Source organism: Kogia breviceps, chromosome 20, assembly GCF_026419965.1.
Source record: "Kogia breviceps isolate mKogBre1 chromosome 20, mKogBre1 haplotype 1, whole genome shotgun sequence".
Lineage (NCBI taxonomy): Eukaryota > Metazoa > Chordata > Mammalia > Artiodactyla > Physeteridae > Kogia > Kogia breviceps.
Window position 1 is genome coordinate 28981176 of NC_081329.1, and position 20894 is coordinate 29002069.

At 51.5% G+C, this 20894-nt stretch overlaps 1 protein-coding gene across 3 annotated transcripts in view; it reads right to left on the bottom strand.

Moving 5' to 3' along the window:
- The window catches only part of ZMAT4 (zinc finger matrin-type 4), a 306499-nt gene extending 286453 nt beyond the window's left edge, over positions 1 to 20046 (bottom strand). For all 3 annotated transcript variants that reach the window (XM_067022486.1, XM_059049509.2, XM_067022485.1), the window contains exon 1: positions 19661 to 20046. The gene's annotated coding sequence lies outside the window, so the exon portion shown is untranslated. The remainder of the gene's footprint in view (positions 1 to 19660) is intronic.
- Between the last annotated feature and the right edge of the window lie 848 nt (positions 20047 to 20894).

The window sequence follows — 20894 nt, forward strand, 5'->3', positions numbered from 1 at the left end:
TGGTCAGCACAATCCCCTCCAGTGTGATGGCTCTGGCCATGGCTGTACGAGTGGAATGCACGGAGGGGTGGGACCAAGGAGCACTTGAACTTGTCGCAGCCTGACTGTGTTCCATGGCTGAAGCCCTGACTCTGCCACTTTTCACATCCTCCTCCACGCCTGGGAAGACACCACACACCACACACATTACCCTCTTTCCCCACTGTGCTTCTGAACTTGGAAATCCTCTAGGTGATAACGCGTAGTTTCATTGCCCCCGGGAGGCTGCAAGCACCAATAAGCTGACATCCAATTCTTTTCAGACACGCTCTCATTCATTTCCTTTTAGCCAATGGGCTGCAAGCACACGAACGTGTTGGGTTCTGTTGAATATTTTTCAGACCCAGCTGTTTCTTTTCAACCTCTGCCCTAGATCAAGGGTGATCCCTGGCCGTTCTCCGCTGGCTTCACAGAAGAGGAACTGGGTTTGGCTCTAGGAAAGGGGTATGGGGTTCACGGAATCAAATCTGAAAGTACCGTGAATTGCAGAAACTCACTGCTTAGTGAGGGGATAGGGAGAGAAATATTCTCAATCTGGCAGTCTGGGATGGCTTAAGGCAAGTTATTGCCCAAGGTAGACTATTACCTGAAAGACTTCTGTTAGGGTTGAATGGTGCCACCCCCAGTCCCCTAACAAATTCATATGAGGTCCTAACCCCCAGCCCCTCAGAACACAGGAAGAGGGTCTTAACAGAGGTAATCAAGTTAAAATGAGGTCATTAAGGTGGTTCCCAATCTAATGAGACTGGTGTCCTTATGAAAAAGGGACATTTGGACACAGTGACAGACACACAGACAATATGAAGAGGCACAGGGGGAATGATGGTCATCTACAAGCCAAGGAGAGAGGGGCCCAGAACAGAACCTCCTTCACAGTCTCAGGAGGAAGCAACCCTGTTGCCATCTTGATCTTGGACTTCCAGCCTCCAGAACCCTGAGACAGTCAATGTCTGTGGTTTAAGCCACTCAGTCTGTGATACTTTGTTACCACAGAGCTAGCAAACTGATGCCACTGTGAGAAAGTCGCTCTGCAGCTGAGAAAAGTCCCCAGGAGTTTATAAGAGGTATCTTTTCACGTTTTGTGCCCAGGAAGCCTGGTACAATTAGCTACTCATAACGCTGCCCTCTTGCAGGACCGTGCATTCTGATGCCAGGGACTGATTGAATTTACCACTGTGCTTGTACAGAGTAGGTACTTGGAAACTCATTTTGCTTCCTGTTATTGTTTTTTTTTTTTTTTTTTTTTTTTTGCGGTATGCGGACCTTTTACTGCCGTGGCCTCTCCCATTGCGGAGCACAGGCTCCGGACGCGCAGGCTCAGCGGCCATGGCTCACGGGCTTAGTTGCTCCGCGGCATGTGGGATCTTCCCGGACCAGGGCATGAACCCGTGTCTCCTGCATCGGCAGGCGGATTCTCAACCACTGCGCCACCAGGGAAGCCCTCCTGTTATTGTTGAAAGCGCTTTAACTCCTTTTTACCTAATTCCTAAAGAACAAAAGAAGCGAAAACACATACGTGTTTGAACACATTCAAGATTTCTACTTATGTCTAAATATAACTGTAGACACTGTGTGTGCGCGCGTGCGTGCGTGCGTGCGTGTGTGTGTGTGTGTAGAGAGAGCGAGAAAGAGAGAGAATTTTCTCCCAAGGCTTTCAGTGGGTGGCAGGGAAAAAAAAATCAGCCTCATACCAGCATTATAGCTAATGTTTGGTACTATTTATAGAGCCGGCCATGATGCCATGTCAAATCTTTAAAAGACGCAAAACATCTGGGCACATTCCAAAGCAGAGACGAAGAACCCAAGTCACAACATATTACACAGCGGAAGGCTGCATCTTTACAAAAGTTATAATTTACATTTGCTAAACATCATCTTGAGCCTCCGAGGATCTTAAGGAACCAGATTCTGGCACCAAGTGGAATGAAAGAAAAACACAATAGCCATCATATGTGTCACAATTCAAAAAGTTCTGAAGGGAATGAATGAATGGATTCCAGAGAGCAGAAAACCCAGCACCTCCTCAGCAAAGGGCCTCCAGGTGGCCAGTAGCCATGGACCGTCAGTCACGGGAGGCGGCCCCCTTGAACTGAAGTCGGCGGCTGCCCTGAAAGGTAATCAGAGGGGCCACAGTTCAAGCCCAAACCATCCTCTACGCCTCACTTGAAGGCAAACGGCATCCTCTCCCTGCCCCCATCTCACAGAGCTGTCTTAAGGATGAATTAAAGGAAAATATTTAAACTTATATAACATTTGGGACATCTACACTAAAAGGGAAAAAATCACTATTTCTACAATGTTTCACGGACCTAAAGCAAGTGTCCTACTTTAAGCAAAACCAATACACACACACACACACACACACACACACACACACACACAATCCAGATTTTAAAAACATAAATATCAGAACTAAGCTGTCCAACATGCAAAATAAAGGGCAAGCTCTTCAAAAGCTTTATTCACCAGGGTACACCCAGCACCTAGGTCAAGACCAGGCACGTTACATTCAAAAGGCATTTGTTGAATAAAAGCATTATTTCTGTTAAACAGCCAGCTCCATCGGCATACTTCATGAGCTACAGAAGTTGCAAATATTCCATTCGTGTGTCCCCTTCCCCAACACGCGCGGTGGGACAGCTGAGACACCCTGTAAGGTGGCCCAGCTTGGCAACAGCTGTGTCCTGGGAGTCGCCCCCGGCCCGCGTCCCACGACCTCTGCCAAATGTTTGCTGCGTCACCCCTGGCGCGTCCAGCCCGCATCCTGGCAGCAGCGTGGAGGCAGGGCTGCTTCTTTGTTTGAAGACACCTCTTCCTGGCTTCCCGGTGACAATGGCCAGGCGAGAGGGCAGCCTGTTCCAGTCTGCCTGTGCCTTTGGCAGTGACTAAACACACAGGTCGTTACCGCGTCTGTGGCTTCCGAGAAGCTAATGGATTTCAGGGCAGAGAGCAAACCCGGGCAGGCTACCCACGGTGCTTGGCGCTGTCTTCGTCACACACCCACTTCTGCCCCTTTGTTTCAAAACGTTTCTTTCAATCCCCAAAACACCTGTTTCTTCCATGTTGGTCGAGGAAGGGTCTGAGGAGAATCCATATAAAGCCTTCCGACAAGTTTCCAGGGAATCCACGCCAGCCCTGATCACCGAGAAAAACTTCCAAAAGAGGGCAAGAACCTGGTCCGCTCAGGTAACTGGATCTCATGTTATTCCTGTAACTTTTACTTTTTTATATATTATAAAAATTAATAAAGGCTCATTGTAAGATATTTGGAAACTGTAGAAAAAGTACAAAAAGGAAAACAAAAATCATCCATAACCTCATCATCCACAAAGAACCTCTATTACCACTTTAGTATATTTTATTTATGTTTATACATACACATACATACACATACACGCTTCATTAGCCAGTTTAGAAGTATTTAACATACAGCTTCATGGGCTTCCCTGGTGGCTCAGTGGTTGAGAATCCGCCTGCTAACGCAGGGGTCACAGGTGCAATCCCTGGCCCAGGAAAATCCCACATGCTGTGGAGCAACTAAGCCCATGTGCCACAACTACTGAGCCTGTGCTCTAGAGCCCGCGAGCCACAGCTACTGAAGGCCATGCGCCTGGAGCCCGTGCTCCGCAACAAGAGAAGCCACCGCAATGAGAAGCCCGCGCACCGCAACGAAGAGTAGCCCGAACTTGCCGCAACTAGAGAAAGCCCGCACACAGCAACAAAGACCCAACGCAGCCAAAAATAAAAACAAATAAATAAATTTATTTTAAAAAATAGATAACATCCAATTTCATGAGCATTGTCTCACGTCATTAACATTCTTCCAATAGTGTTATATGGCTGCCTACTACTGCATTGTATGGATGTACCGTAATTTACTTAACTAGCTCCCTGCTACTGGGAAAAGTTGAATTCCGTTTTTCAGAAAGATAAATACCACCACATTGAACAATTTTGTGCACATCTATCTCCCCACATTTCTGATTATTTCCTTTAGATAGAATCCTAGAAGTAAATCAAAAGTATGAAAATCCCCCCAAATCATGCTTTCCAGAAAGATTACGCCAATTGTACTTCTAGTAACAGGACATTATAGCAATCTACCATATCTCTGTGGACACCAAGCAATGTCATTTTTAACCTTCAGTAATTTTAGAGCTAGAGAAAGGGCATCTCATTTACATGTTAATTAGCATTTTTATTATTGTTATTATTGGGATTGTTATCGGTGGTCGGGGCTTGACTTGAATGCCTCACCTTAGCCACACATGGCATCCCGGGAAGGTACTTACCCCCACTCTACAGAGGGAGAAACTGAGGCCGAATTAAGTGACTTTCACAAGGTCAGACAACCATCTCTCAGAGCCAGGATCAAAGCCCAAAGCCCGTCCATCTAACGATTCTACCATGCTGGTTACTCTTGGAGTCAAACACTTTCCCATGTGCTTTTAGCCACTGTGCTGCTTCTTCTCAGAACTGGAGTAAACTGATTTGTCTGTGTAGAAAAATAGCCCTCAGCATTTCGGGTGTTTTGACACTCCACGCTTGTACCGAGATTCACGCATCACCCACACCTCTCGCTGCCTCAGCCCAACCCAAACTGCCACCCATCTCCCCACAAGTCAAGGATGACACAGGGTCTCCCCTCTACATTGAAAAGAGTTTATACAGGGAGGAGGAAGGGGAAGCTGGGACGAAGTGAGAGAGTGGCATGGACATACACGCGCTACCAAATGTAAAATGGATGGCTAGTGGGAAGCAGCCGCACAGCACAGGGAGATCAGCTCGGTGCTTTGTGACCACCTAGAGGGGTGGGATGGGGGGGGTGGGAGGGAGGGAGACACAAGAGGGAAGAGATATGGGGATATATGCATATGTATAGCTGATTCGCTTTGTTGTACAGCAGAAACTAACACACCATTGTAAAGCAATTAGACTCCAATAAAGATGTTAAACAAAAGAAAGAAAGAAAAGAGTCTAAACTGGCTTCACCTGAGCCCTCATGAGGTTAGTCAGAATGCCCTGGAATTGAACTTAACCTCGAGTGGGAGATACCCTCTCCCAGTCAAAGAAGGATCAACTCTACAGGACCCATAACATAGACCAGCTTGAAAGCACAGCGCCCATAAGGGCCCATTCATCCATTCCTTTCCTTGTGGAGGCAAGGCGAGACGTCGATGTGTCTCTCCCCACAGAGGCAGGAGTATCTCCTGGCCAGACAGCTCCCGGGATGCTCAGGATCACAGCCAGGCCAGCACCTGCCCACCCACGGCCACTCCTCAGAGGCCCAGGAAAATGTGTGTCAGTCCCCCTCCACGGGCTGAATCCCCTCAAAGGATGGAAGCCAGGAAGCTCTGCCCTAGGCAGTCAGAGGACATTCCTCCACCCCCAAAAAAGAGCCCTGCACCAAGCAGCTGGAAGGGAGGCCGTGGGGGAGCTTCTTTCCTTCGAAGTCACCTGCTTACCCAGGAATTCATGCTGCAGAAAAGTTCTGCAGGATCATAACCCAAGCCTTGCGCCTTGCCTCCGAGCTCACTCTGCAATTCACAGTGATCATTTGCTTGTTTCAGCCCAGGTTAGGGAGATGGATGGGATTTTCACACAAATCACTTGATTTGTATGAGAAATCTATGCTCCTGCTGTTCTCAGCATTGTAGGGATTTTTGGTTCCGCTAAATCCCTCTCAATATTATGGTTCTTGCAGCTTTTCAGAGTTTCCTGCCCAGGATTATTTTCTTGAAGGCACTGCACTATTTGGCAATGCTACGGTGTTCTTCTCTGGTACCTTGACCAGCAATATTTGGGAGAAAGGGCTTGAGCTCTGAAACCCCAAAACAGGTATTCCAAACTTTTTATTAAGCACTCTGGGATCTCGGTAGCGGAACCACACGGAATCCATCGCCTGGCTTCTCCTGACCCCAGCTCACTACCCTGGCCCTCCCTGAGCCATGCTTAGAGAGAAACTACACCCCTACTTCCATCATCACCTTGTATAACTTCCCAGGCGTCACTGAGCCCTCGCTGCATGACAGTGCTGTGCTGGACACTCTACAGCTAATACTCACTTAATCCCTATAACACACCTCCAAGGTGGGTACCAGGAGGTCATGCAGAGCTGGGGAAACTGACGTTTGGAGCAGAGCCACAGGGACGATGTGAGCTGTGTCTGCAGAGATGCCTTGGATTAGATAAACTCGGGGTCCCTACACCTCTGTGCTTCCAGATCCTCTATTTTATCTCAAACAGAACCTCCAGGAAGAAGATTTGGAGAAAAGATGGGCTATCCCTCTTCCTGCATCAGCCCTGAACCACAAATTCCTTACTGCCTTTATCGCTCCCACAAAGGACTTTGTCCCCTAGTGAGCACGACATTTTGGACCCTTTGCCATCCAAGAAGAGTGGCCCCTCAGAAAAACCGACGGACCCAGGGCCAGTCACGTGTCCCGTCTGAGGCCACCCCCCCCCTTCCTGGCTGCACTGACAGTGTACAAGGCACCTCTTCTGAAGCTCCCTGAGCAAACACTGCCACCCTCACCGCTGTGACCGTCCTCAGTTCCCTCAGCATAGCCTGGGTCAAGTTCATCTGCCCGGCTTTTCTCGGGCATAAGATTTGTGACCTTGGACTGTTCTCTTTGCCAAAGCCCCAGGTCACCCTGTAATCCCACGCCTTGCCTGGGCTGCTTTCCTGTCTCTTTCCCGACGGACATCTAAGGAGAACGAAGAAGATATTCTATGTCTTCACAGTTTATAATTGCATTTCACTCTTCCCAAGGCCTCCTTTCCTAATGGGAGATACCACGTGCTCAGCCCGCCCTGAGCCCCACCCCATGTCCAGATCATGTGACCTGGGTCCCCACTTCTTTCCCCAGAACATCTTTAAAAAACTAGAGAGAGGAATCTGCCTCTCGTTCCTGCCTCCCTCCTGCCTTATAGGAAGACGTAAAAAAAAAAAACCAAGAAGTCTCAAAAAAAAAAAAGTAACTATGAGTGGTGATGGATGTTACCTAGACTTACTGTGGTGTTCATTTCACAATATATAGAAATACTGAATTATTCTGTCGTACGCCTGAAACATATCATTTTACATGTCAATTACATCTTGAGTTTTGAAGAATACAGTCATACAAGGGCCACCTGGGCAGACAGCTCCAGGCCTGTTGGAATCTGAGACCAAGTTCTGAGGACTCTCAATCCACACCCTCCTCTTGGCCTTGTTCATTCAGTCATAACTCCTGAGAATTTACGAGGCCCCTTTTACAGGGAGAGTATGGGCAGAAACCTTTTAATTTTGATTTAGAGACTCAAACTCTCTCTGTCCCTGGCTCCCGTCCCCTCCCGCACAGGCCATCGCCCAGCCGTCCTTGTCTCCTTCCCTGCATCACCTCTGTGCTCTCTCCACTGGACCGTCTCCATCAGCACACAGACACCCTGATATTTTTCCCATTTTAAGGGAGAAATACTGACTCTGACCAGACAGCCCTACACTTAACCATTCACTTCTCTGCACCCTTTACAACCACACTCCTCCACAAAGTCGTCTATCCAAGCCGCACTCCCCCGGTCCTCCGCCATGCCTCTCCTCCAACCTGCTCCACCCAGCGGGCTCCCGTCAGCCCCCCCATGGCCTCCGCGTGGCCCGTGTCAACTCTCCGTCCTCCTCTTACACCAGCAGCATCTGCTTCCTGCTGGTTCATCTTCATGGCCTAGATCCAGGGTCAGCAAACATGGCCCTCGGGCAGCTGCCTGCTGTTATAAATAAAGTTTTATTGAACACAGACACACACGTTCACGTGTCATCTGTGGCTGCTTTTGTGCTACAAGGGCAGAATTGAGTCGCTGCGGCAAAGTCTAAACTATTTACAATCTGGCCCTTGAAGAAAAACGTGGCCAATTCCTATCCCAGACCCCTAAATACAGGAGTTCCAGGGCCCAGTCTTGAGAGCTTCTCTATCCACACTCACTCTCCAGGTGATCCCATCTGGTCCCACGCTTGCAGTATTATCAGGACACTGACAACTTCCAAGATTTTTCTCCAGCACAGAAAACTCTTCTCTCAACCCCAGACCCATCATCCTGCTGACTGGTGGATTGCATTTAGATGCTTGGCATCTCCCCAGACAAACGCCTCCCTTCCTGTTTTCCCCCAGTTTGCTTCCCCCACAAGCCTTCCCATCTCATGCTAAAAACCTTGGAAGTCATTCTAGAACCTCGTTTTCTCTCAAACCCCACATTCAACTCATCAGCAAATCCTGCTGGTTCCACCTTCAAAATATATGCAGAATTTGCCTACTAACCCCTCCATTGCTCCCGCCCTAATCCAAGGCGCCTCCTCTCTCTCGCCAGGGTCACTGCCTCCAGGCAGCCCTCCTGGAGGTGTTCTCAACGCTGCCGCACACACGGCGGCCAGAGTGATCCGTTTTCACTGAAACTATGTCAGTCCTCTGCTCGAGACTTTCCAGTGGTTTGAAGCAGGGCAGCCTGGCCTCGGGGCTACCCCTGACACCTCAACATGCCTATAGCTTCAGGGCCCCTCCTGGGTGGACGGCTTCCCCCCAGACAGCCACATGGATCCTCCTCCGCTGCACTGGGTCTCCGCTCCAGGCTCACTTTACTACCGAGGGCCCCCGGGCACACCCTCCCCACACCCCCCCATCCCCTTGTTCTGCTTCCTTTTTCCCACTGCACTGCCTGACCTTCCTACATACTTTCTCACTTGTTTGCATCTGTCCCTCCCCTAGAGCAGAAGCTCTGAGAGGACAGACACTGCATCGGTTTTGTCTCCTCTGTATCCTCAACGTGGAGAACGGTGCTTGTCAATCCTCAGCATTTTGAACAATGAACAAGTGGACACATACATTTCAGAAGCCCCCTCCCCTCTTGAGGAAGCAAAAGGATGGGGAGGAGAAGCACATAGCTTCCGTCGCGGAGAAATCAGAGAGGACCACAGCGCAGAGCTCTCCCGGCCCTGAGCCAGCAGCGTCCCTCACTGACCTGCCTCAGAGCCCGGACTGAAACAAGCCAGTCCCCAGGGACGAGGGGACTGCCCGCCGGCTGCTTTCCAAATCCCTCTCTGCAAGCCTCCCGGAAGCCAGGAGGCTGCTCTGGGGACACGCGGAACAGCAGCACCTCTTCCGTCCCCCCTGCAGGCGCCCAGGCTACCCTGACCCGGAAGGGGTGAGCCAGATGGGGCGTCACGGCAGACAATGCACCAGGCTTGGAATCCACCACTCACCAGCTGTGCTACCTTGTGAGTCTTATCCAGTCCAAGTCTCGCTTTCCTCTCTGTAAAAGGAAGGTGATGAGCAAACGCTTCTAAATTTGACAATACAGTCAGTCCTTTGAGTCCACGGGTTCCTCATCCCTGAATATGGGGGTGTGGGGGGGGGGGAACTACGGGGACTTGAGCATCTGTGAAGTTTGGTACCCACGAGGCTCCTGGAACCCATCCCCTGTGGATACCAAGGGACGACTGTAAAGGGTGGTCTCAGACTCTTTTTACTTCTCGTGTGTTTATCACACTTAAAGGTCTACTGTGTAAAAAGAGGTTGTGCTTAGGGCTTGCTATGTGCCGTAAGCTGCTCCCTCATTTCCAAACATCCCTCTTGCGTTCCCACCTATTGCCCGACCGCTCCCATTTCTTTTTCTTTGTCTTTTTGTCTCACAACTTTTCCCTCCTCTTCCCACATTCCAAAAACCCTAAGGTCCAGGCAGGCGGGGAGGCCGGGCAGAATCGGACCCATCCTAACCCGCCTCCCTCTCCTCCTGGAAACCCACACGGCAATTTCACATCAGCAGGAAGGAAACCGAGAGAGACAGAGACAGAGGAGGGGAGAGAGGGAGGGAGGGAGAGAGAAGGAGGGAGAGGGGTGGTGCAAGGGAGCAAATGCATATGAGAACCTCCAACCCATCTCCCCCCCTCCACCCCTCCCTCCCCTCCCTCGCCCCCTCCTCATCGAGCACACCGTTCCCAGCTGATTAAACAGAAAGGCTCTCTGAGAACCGAGCAAAGCCTGGAACCCCCGGGCTTCTCAGCAGCCCTGACACCCACGCTGGCTCTGGGCTCGAGACCTCCACTCACACCAAGGATGTCTGTCCGTCCTTCTGTCCAATTCATCCTCACACTTCAGGGCCCGGCATTCAGGACCTCCCCAGCCTCCTGTGACCACTCACACGCCCATGGACACCCACTTTCTCAGCACCTACACCCGGCCTTGAGTTCGGTCTCAGGTGAATACACCTCGGACCGGAAGTCATCTCACCTGTGCTGCTGCTGACCCCTCCAGTGTCCACCAGGGACACAGGACACCCTGCCCACCCCTCTGTGGCCCCAGGACACACAGGCCAGAAGGAGCCCTGCTGGTTACGAGGTCCGGCGGTATTTATTTGCAGGATGAATATCTGGCTCTTTCCATGCTGACCCTTCTGCCTGCCGCCCGTACAACCTGGGGAGAATGGCTTTGCCTTTCCGGGTATCAATTTCTTCCCCACCCACCTCCGAGGCTTGTGAACACAGAGCGCCGTACACGTGCGCGTTACTATTCAAATAAATAGGGCGGCAAATCGGCCACGCGGCCCACACCCCTCCTCACCCCGCCCGACCTTCTGGCAGCCCAGCCGCTTTTCCAATTAAGCCCGAGGAAGCCCCATCAGAACAGAGCTGCCACCTGCCCCACCGAGGGAAGACACCCCAGAGCCTCCACGTGACCGGGCACACATCACAGAGCTGCCCAGTGGTGACTTCCACCGGGAGCGGATGCTCAGGCGGCCCGGGGCGGATGCAACAAAGGAAACCACAGCGGGAAGCGAAGGCATTTCAGAAAAGCAGCAACCAAAATGAGACCCCGGGAGACAGAAGCAGAAGGTGGCCTCTGGAGAGGCTTCAGCACCTGAAGTCCCTTCTCTAAGCGTAACAGCTGCCAGTGTACGCACTCAGTCTTAATTAATAAGGGACTGAAGCACAAGGCATGGCTTCTGGGAAGGGGGGGGAGGACAGCGCCACACCTTCCCGGTGGAAATCTGCCGGCTGACTCCACAGCACCCGAAGCCCTACACCCGGACAGGCTCCGACCTCCCCATTCCCTGTGACCCGGCCCCGCCACTCGCTGGCTTTGTGACCCTGGACGAGCCTCTGCCTGTCAGAGCCTCAGCGTCTCGACTGGGGAAATCAGCAGGTACCCCTGTTGCCTGTCAACACACCACCTGAAATGCTAGGATGGGTCTGACCCCTATAGACCGGGCCCGGGGTTGAGGTGGGGAGAAAGGAGCAGGATGCCACCACCCAGGGTGCCCATGTCCTGCCCAGAGATGCCGCGCCCTCGACACTCGGCCCTGACTACGCAGGAAAGCACACGCTGGGTGGCCTGTGCACATGGCTCCGGCCTTACCAAGTAGATGCGGGGTCCCCCCCCACCCTGTGGGATGCTTTTCAGTGAGAACAGAGGCCCGGATCCATTGCTACATGTGGAGTCCCTGCTTGAACATTCATGGGTTGAGGAACCGACTTAGCGTGATTTTCTAATCTGTAAAGTATCACATTTACTGTGGGAAATTTGGGAAATAAAGAAAAGTTGAACAAAATAAAAAACGGTGCCTCCTAAAACCCAAAGAGAACCACTGTTATCACTTTGATATAGTTGTAATCCATTCTATTTTTTCTTGACTGGACACATCTTTTTGTTTTTACAAAATTGCATTTATACCCTATTCGTTTTTAAACCTTTCTTAATATATATGGCTGGCATTTTCCCCTATCCTTATATATTATTGAATGTCATTTTAATAGCTTCCTTGATTTCCCTTTTATGTATGCACCATATTAGATTTAACTAATCCCCCCATACAATGTTTTGTTATAATGAGTAATGCCGAAAGGAATATCCTTGATTAGAACTATTTTGCACAGCTCTGATGATTTCCTTAGGATAAATTCCTAGAAGCAGAATTGCTAACTGGTTCAATGGGTATGTTTTTAAGACATGTCGCTTACATTTGCAAATTATCTTCCCACAAGCTAAGTCTGAAAACATCCATTTGCCAGTACTCTTAACAGCACTGATACCCATTTTCCTTTTTGCTCATCTGCTAGGTGGGCAATTACTATCTTGTTTCTAATTTTGTATTTTAGTGATTCGTGAGGTCGGACACTTTTGCGTAGTTTTCTGGACATTTCTCCTTCTTTGCATGTGAATGATCTCTTTACATCCTGTGCTCACTTTTCTATCAGGGGACAGGCTGATTTGTTAATACTCCATGGAGAAGAGAATTAGTCCACAGCCGCCTTTGATGATTCTGCCCCTGTGTTTAAAGATCCCCTCCATTAAGGCATTAATGCTAATGCTACCTTATACCATTTTCCTGTTGTTTAAACCCATTTGCTTTCATCCTGTCTTCAGTGGGGGGGGCACCTCTCTCTTTCATCTAATAGTGCGACCTTCCCTCTCACCTGTCAGCCCCTTCTCCAGGAATAAATAATTCCTCTTCATTTTTGCCTGATCTAGTGTAACTCATGAAGCCAGAGAATCACCTTCTGACCGTCCCTCATCTTCTCAGATGTTTCCCTCCAGGCCCTCATCCTTTCTCCCCTGAACAGCAGCAAATGACTTTGGAACCGGCCTCTGCGTCCCGGGCTCGCGCCTCCCGAACCTCACCCCGGCTCTCCATTCCCAGCTCATTTTCCCTAAATGCAAACGTGACTGTCTTTTCCTGCCTAAAACCCTTCCGCCCCTGAGTTTGGACAGCTGGTCCCTCCCTATCCAGGGCACGGGTATCTCCTCCTCCCACCCCCACCCCCAAACACCCCTCGTGCTCTCAGACGGAGCCACTCCAAGTGTTACCCACGGGGCACCGGCCCCTGCTGCTTCTTGCTTCTGGGTCTTGACCTGTGGTTGCCCTGCCTCCCCCAGCCACCTGGGAGGATCCGGTTTATTTCTCAGGCCCCCCCCCCCCCCCCCCGTGATCCTCTCTGCAGGAGGCCTCCTCTGACAACGCCAAGTAAGGGCACCCAGTGCAGCCTGCATCCGGACACCCCCCCCCCATCACGCTTACGACACCGCCTTGTATCTGTAGCACACAGCACCCACACTGAGGGCAGAAGTGACAAGTCAGCTGAACGTCCTTCTGAATAAAAAAGACATGGTGGAAGCAGGGCTGGGACTGGTGGCCCAGGTTCCATGCAGTGGGTCCACAGCATGCGTGGGCTCCGGACAAGACACTTCACCGGTCACCTTTACCCAACAAAACAGAACTCTGAATTTTGCTTGGATTCTCATTTCTAAGAGAAGCGTCTACAACGTGGGGCTGAAATTCTACCTTCCTTCCGGCCAGACGTGATTCACTTTTGGGCAGACGCACCTGCTGGATGCTCGGAGGCCCAGGAAAGGGTGCACACTTCTGCAGAGGGGGGCTGTCTCAGGGCCCAGAGGCTCCCTCTCCTTCTGTGGATGAGCTCTGCAGCCCCTGGGTTTCCTGTCTTCCCCCGGCTACGCACCCCTCCTCTCTCTTCCTCATCTTCCCAAGCTCTCTCCATCCCTCAAGCCCGTCTCACAGCCAGGATAGCCCAGCCCCTGGTGCTCACCGCGTCCTCTTCCGCTTTGGCTTCACTGCGTCTTCTCTCCTGGCCGTTCCTTGGACAGACATCCCACTTGGCTGCCTCTGGGGCAGACGATCCTTCCACAGAGGTTCCCTCGAAAGAATCACACCTACCTTGTTCCCGGAAGAACCCCACCCTGACCCCCGGAGCCTGCCTGGGTGCTCAGGAAGCCTTCATCAGCCCAAAGACACGCCCGCGGGCTGTGGGTGTGCAAGGGTTGTGCCCTCCCCGCCGAGCACTCACCCCTACCTAGCCCAGCACAAACCTCCCTGTTCTTTTTTTTTTTTTTTTTTTTTGCGGTAAGCAGGCCTCTCACTGCTGTGGCCTCTCCCGTTGCGGAGCACAGGCTCCGGACGCGCAGGCGCAGCAGCCACGGCTCACGGGCCCAGCCGCTCCGCGGCACGTGGGATCCTCCCGGACCGGGGCACGAACCCGTGTCCCCCGCATCGGCAGGCGGACTCTCAACCACTGCGCCACCAGGAAAGCCCAAACCTCCCTGTTTTATCCTTCTTTTTTTTTTTTCAAATAAAATATGTATTCATTTGGTGATGCTCATTTCACCAATTCATCTTGCTGCCTACATGGCTCAAAGCATCACAGGGCAAAGCAGTCCCCAGCCTCTGCCTGGCTCTCCAGAGGGCCAGCCTCTGTGTTCATCCCCGGGCTGCTGGCCAGACAGTATCCCTCCACTCCCATCCTCTGGCCCTGAGACAGCCCCCCTCTGCAGAAGTGTGCACCCTTTCCTGGGCCTCCGAGCATCCAGCAGGTGCGTCTGCCCAAAAGTGAATCACGTCTGGCCGGAAGGAAGGTAGAATTTCAGCCCCACGTTGTAGAAGCTTCTCTTAGAAATGAGAATCCAAGTGAAATTCAGAATTCTGTTTTGTTGGGTAAAGGTGACCGGTGAAGCGTCTTGTCCAGAGCCCACGCATGCTGTGGACCACTTCTGTTTCATTTATCCGATGAGGAGTTGGAACTAGACATCTAAAGGCTCTTGCTTTCGTAAGCCGCAGCTTAAGTCATCCTTTATTTCTTGCCTCTCTCTCTGCCTGGTCCCCGCAGTTCTACCCCATCCCCTCCCTTTCCTCCCCAGGGTCTGGTGTGCGGCCCGGCCTTGCAGAAGCCCCTTCCCATCCAGTGACAGGGACCCAAGTGTCTGCCATGTAAACCAGGGAAGCTGGAGTTGGTTACACGGTATCAGTAATGGACACTCAATGACCACTGCAGACTGCAGGGCTCCCTGTCTCTGCCATTTGGATAGACAGAGACAGCAGCCCAGAAGAAGGAAATGGTCCTTCAATTTGGAAACAAGGAAATAAATGAGCTACAAAGTAAATAACACTGACGTGGGATGGAGGACCTTGATTCTGATCAAGGGTCTGCCATCGGGTCACCGTGTGACAACGCCAGGCCTCTCACCTCTCTGGGCCTCGTTCGCCACATCTGGAAATGAAAGGTTAGACTTGAGGAGAGGTCCTCAAGCCACAGACAGGGTCTGGCTCTCAGGCAGCGGCAGGAGGGCAGCTCGGATTGGTCGGCTCCGTCCCTCGGACTGATTCTCGGTCTCTTTGTTGCCCCAGAGCACAGGGGAGGTCTCAGAGAAATAAACAAGGACCCTCATCAGGAATGGGCCAGGATCCCTGCACTAGAGGGTCCCTGCCTGTCGCCTCGCCCTACAGCTGAATCTCCTGCTCATCCGTTTCCTAAAGAGCATCACGGAGGCTCCGAACCTTCCCTTTTTAACAACTCTTGCTGATGGAAAATTCTTCCTCATACCTAATCTAAGTCCATCTGCTACAATTTCTGTCTATTTTCTCTCCTTCAGTCCTTCCTGGAGATGGAGAACAGCTGGTCGCCATCCTCCATATAACATCCCCTCCTAAACCAAAATCACTTATTACATCACCCCTCAGCCTGTTTTCCTTCTGCTACAGCATCCACCATTCCTTCTGACCTGCCTGCATGGGATTCCGGCTCTGGAAGCATCGCTGAGCGCTGTGGCCTGCGCCAGAGAAGCTCTGTAAACCTGAGTCCTTCTGGAGCTGTTACATCCCCAGCTGGATTTAGGACTCGGGTGGCAAAATGCAGAGAGAAGGTCAGAGCAGAAAGGGATGGTTGAGGACACAGTCCGAGCCCCGGGCTTTACGTGAAGGTCAGAAAAGGAAAATAGATGCAGTGCCCAGGGTCAAATCTGAGGAATCAAGCTTCAGCTGTTAGACCCCAAATCCTGCCGGCGCTACGCCCTGAGTAACTGCAGCGTGTCCATGGATAAGAGCAGAACAAGGCTTAACGGAAAAGCAAAGAGCCACAATCGCACAGACACTCCTGATCCAGACTCATCTCCCCAATCCCATTAGCAGACAAATGAAACTCCACTTTGAATCCCCTTAAGAGCTCAAGCCCCTCCGAAAGTGACAACACTGTTTACTATTCACACTTTAGTACCAATAAGTCAACCGATCCTAACTCTTGATAGAGAGATTTAGGGGTGAGGAGAGAACAGAAAACAAAGAATGGGAGACTGACCAAACAAACATCGCATGCTGGTTTCCAAGGTCAGTCCTGCGCATGGAGGCTACGGGGGGGGGGTGGGGGGGGGGGCGGGCTCAGCACAGCCGGTGGGAGAAGGGGGGGTGACTCTGTGCCTGGTGGACAATCCCTGTGCATCTAGCAGGTCTGTGCCCCCTAGCCTCACACAGGGCGGCTGCACCACCCCAGGTGCCCGGTGAGGTCTAGAGCTGAACACAGAGCTCCCCAGCTCCCAGGGCCAACGCCAGGTGCATTCCAGAATTCCTGATACCCCCCACACACCCGTTCACTGTTTCAGAAGTAAGGTAAGCATGGTGTTTAATATTAAATCTCAACCTCTAGGGTGCCCTTAAGTGATGGCAAGGAAGAACCAGAAGGGAAGGAAGAAAAGACAGGCATCTATTGGGATGAAGTAAGATGGTTCAGGTCCCAGCTTCAGTGTGAAATCGCTCCCAAGTGAGGAGGGAGGAAAGGACCACATGAGTGTACGCAAAAGGGAGACGGGCGAATTAGTTACTGATAATTTGCACTACGAAATGGTCCTCGGTGAAGAACGAAGAGGGAAAATAGCAGAGTAGAGTGAACGCATTTCAAAACAGCCTTCACCGCATCTTGAATAAACAGAAGCATCACACTCCAACCCCTCCACCTTTCAGAGGCCACTCCAGACTTATTTCCGACCCCCAGACACACCCCAGCCCCCAGGATAACCGGAAGTTCACACATCTACCAGAGAAAAAGAAGACGTTTCAACGGCGTTTACAAAAACACTTAACACAATAAATGTGCTGATTTGATTTCCCCCAAACCGCAACACTAAATCTCAAAGGCTCTCGTCTCTGATCAAAATCTTAATATGTTTTCTACCCTACTTCAGGGGACAGTTTTCATTAATAGCATGACTGGCACAAAATGACAAGATCGAAGCAGGGTGGCCAACAGATTATTTACTGATGTGTCGATGATGAAAGGAAGAAAGGAAACGGAAGCAGAAAAGGAAGGAAGGGTCTTTGGCCAGGTAAATCACCCAGGGCTCGTGAAAGCAGAAAGAGCCAACCCCTTCACAGCACAGTGGTTAAAGGAGAGAAATCCTGTTTGGCCAGGGAGGGACCTATGAATGGTGCTTATCCCGGGTCCAAGCTCAAGCTACCATGTTTGGATGAAATGACCAGTGACAAATTTAATTTCCTGAACACTCATCAGTCCCTTCAGACACAAACAGGTGCCTGGCTTCACAGGGAGCCAATCAGCCCAACAGCAGCCATCAATGAAATTCTCCAAACTGGATCACGCACGCGGTGGTTGGACCCTGGGTTTCACGCCCCACCTGAGGTGAAGTTGCAATGATGGTGTTTTGAGACTCTTCAATTATTCTTCAGCTCCCATTATGCTTTTTTTAGCCTAAAGTTGTTACTTTAATGATCTTTGTTCCAAATAGGGAGCTCCAAGGAAGACGGAGGAGGAGGAGAGGGAGGGAGGAAAGCAAGTGTTTCCAGTGTGTCCCACTTGTACTTCGCAGCTCTCTCTGCTTCCTCCCCCACCCAGCCTTCTAGCTCCGCATGAGTCACCACTCCCGGAGCCCGGTTTCAAAGCCTTACTTTGCATGTCCTCTATCACGATAGAAATCTAGCAGATCAGCATCGGTGGGAGGGACCCACAATTTTACTACCTGTCCCCGGTTCTAGATACCCCTCCAACTCCAAAGCATGTTCTCGTGTTATCACTGCCTTCATGAAAACCAAGGTGCCCCTTTTCAAAATCTCCCACCTGCTGGATGTCTTCTCTCGTGGGCTCTCTGGGGGGGTCACCTGCCCCAGACAGACCCCAGAGGAGAAGGTCTTGGGCCAAAGATGCCCCAAGAGGCAATAAAAGTTCAGCCACCGCTCCAGCCTCCCAAACACAAAGGCATTCTCCTTTGCGGGGTTGCAAGCTCGTTTTGTTTACTGCCAGGCAACATGTGCAGAGGAGAAAGCTGACTGCATCCTGACCAAGAAAAACAAAAGTCGGGCAGCTGGGGTTTTTTTAAGCATTGTGAGTAGAGCTTCAGCAATAACATCTCCCACCCGAAATAGCTGTGTAAAGGAGGTGGAGGAGAAGCCCTTGTGGAGGTTAAAGAAAACAAGAATTAAAGAGTGAATGTGATTTGCGGAGCCGGAGAATGGAGGCATCTACACCTCGGCGGGAAGGGTGTCCTGGGGGCCAGGTGTCCTGGAGGAGTCCTCCCAGCACATCCCCATCCTGTCAGGACTGGGAACCGAACTTCCCAGCTTCGGGTCTAGGCCAGAAGTCAGAGGGACTCAGGGATGTGGAAGATCAGTCCTGCACCAGCAGCTTCTGAGGACCCAGCAGGAGGTAGGCCACACCTGGGGAAGCGCTGCGGAACACTCAGAAAGGAGCTTCCTGCACCAAAGCCGGAAGGAAGTTTAAGACCAAGCACTTCACCTTCTCCCATGGGGACCCTGCTTCCTAGGAGGCCCACTTACCTAATACCTCCCAGGTGGCAGAACGTGGGGAGAAGGACTCATCCTCAGGACCGCAGGTGGGACTCAGAACAAGCAGGGCCCCTGTGGTCCTAAGTGTTCAGGAATGAACAAGGATGCTACAAGCCTGGACCAGTCTCCTGCCGTGGCCAGCCCTTTACTTGAAGAACAGTCAGCACAGGCAGCAGGGATGGTGGTACCAGCAGCCCCTCAGCCCCCCTTGCACCCAGAGCCTCGGGCTTCCTTAGCACCCAACAGCCTGTCCCTGGTGAGGGTGTAACCTTCACACGGGATGCAATTTCACTCCATCCCCTTTATTTCAGTACACACCAAGCCCAGAGAGTCTGCCAGAGTTTTCGGAAGCTAATCAGTGGAGTGATGGCTTTCCCTCTGGGAACCGTTTTGTTGGTTTCTCACCAAGTTATGGGACAGGCAGACGCCCATCGGGTCAAACAGGAGAGTCGCCCACACCCCGGGAAATGTCTCTTTCCACCACCTTAAGTGAGCAGAGACGGAGTCGGCGAGGGGGAGGGGCGAGGAAGGAGACAGAAGTTTTGAGGAAGGACTCAAGCTGAAGGTCACAAAAGTTGGGGGCCAGCAGGTCAAGAGAAAGTCAAGGGGGGCAGACCCTACGGTGGAAAATCCGACCCACCCATCACGCTTCCCAGACTCAGCCACCCAGCAATGGGTCCGCCAGGAAGCAGCACATCCAGGGTTCAACCCCCTTCACCCAACAAACCCAAATCTACACCCCAACCGGCAGGCACCCTAGTCCAAGACCGGACCTATTTCCACAGACCTGAGCGCGGCTAACTGAGAGAGTAGTAAACAAATCCAGTTCTAGACAGCACAGAAGTTTCCCAAACCGTCGGCTTGTTTTCCTCCCAACACAAGACAGTGATTTCCCTCCGTTGTCACATTTCCTCCCCTAAACTTTTCTTTCTGCATCCCCTCTACAGGGGCTAAACTGCAAGCCCCGGGGCACGGAAGAGTGGGAGCAGCCCGGCCGGGATGCAGCGGGAGTTACCTTTTCCGTGGAGCAGAGGGGCCGGTGCGCAGAGGCTCGCTGCCCTGCCGAGCCGCGGAGGGCTGCTGTCGGGCTGGAGCAGGCTGAGGATTACGCGTCCCTGTCTCGGCGACCAGACCTTTCGGCGGCTCCGACCGACTGTGCTAGCGATGCTCTTAGCAATTATCTGCGGGCGCTGACGCCCCGCCCTCTGCTCCTGCGATTGGCTCCCGGGTCCCGGGCAGGACTGCATTGGTTTCAGACGACCTCACTCATTGCCTTGGCTCCTACTATTATCTGAGGCATCAAAGGAAATAATTCCAGGTTTCATTGACAACCTGTAAGGCTCTCCTCCGGCCCGGTGTGGGAGCAGCCCTGGGACTCCAGTGGAGGGAAGAGGGGAGAGTAGAAAAAGTGGGGGTGGGAGAGAGGGAGAGCCGAGAAAGGGTGGAGGGTGAGAGAGAGAGAGAGAGGGAGGGAGAGAGGGAGGGAGGTAGAGAGAGAGAGAGAGAGAGAGCTATCAAGCAATCAGATTCCTGCACCAGCATTTTAACTTCCACAAAACAGAGCCCATAGCAACAATTTTCTGGCCTTATTTTTCCCCCAAATGGTGAATGTTCCTGAGGGCAGGGAGAAATATGACGGTGGTGTTTCTGCCTGGGTAACACAGGCTCTGGGAAGCAGAGCAAGGTAAAGGCTGGAGGAATCTAGTGATGTGTTTCCCGGGGCCACCCTGGAGGGCATGTGAAGGTCATTTTAGATTATTTAGGAGGACAGATTATGCACCTTCACTGGATTTATCCATCCGTCCCTTCCCTCATGGTCCACCTCAGCCCCCAACCTGAGAAGACAGTTTCCTTTTGCACCTTATGCAGTCTCAGGAGAGCTGATTTCAAAGTCTGCAGAAGTCTGGAAATCCTCACTGGCCTCACAGGGAGGTCCAGAGAGACAGGCATTCCGCAAGCTAGTAATTCTGCTTGGACCCGGACTTTTGCTTGTTCTCACGTGGCTACAGTGAATTGCTTTGACTCATATCATCAGCCAAAGCAAGGAAGGAGAGGAAAAGGAACTCATCAAGGGGAGGAAGCATAGAGCATGAGTCTTGCCCTTTTTCTTTCCTTAGTGTATATTTTTCACTGTATGGAAAGGACCTCATCATTTGATAGCTGAATTTTTTAAGAGGAAGAAAAAGAATTTTAAAAGGGCCTTTTAAAGGAAGCTCTTGGAATATCAAATTTCAGATTAGTTAGAACTA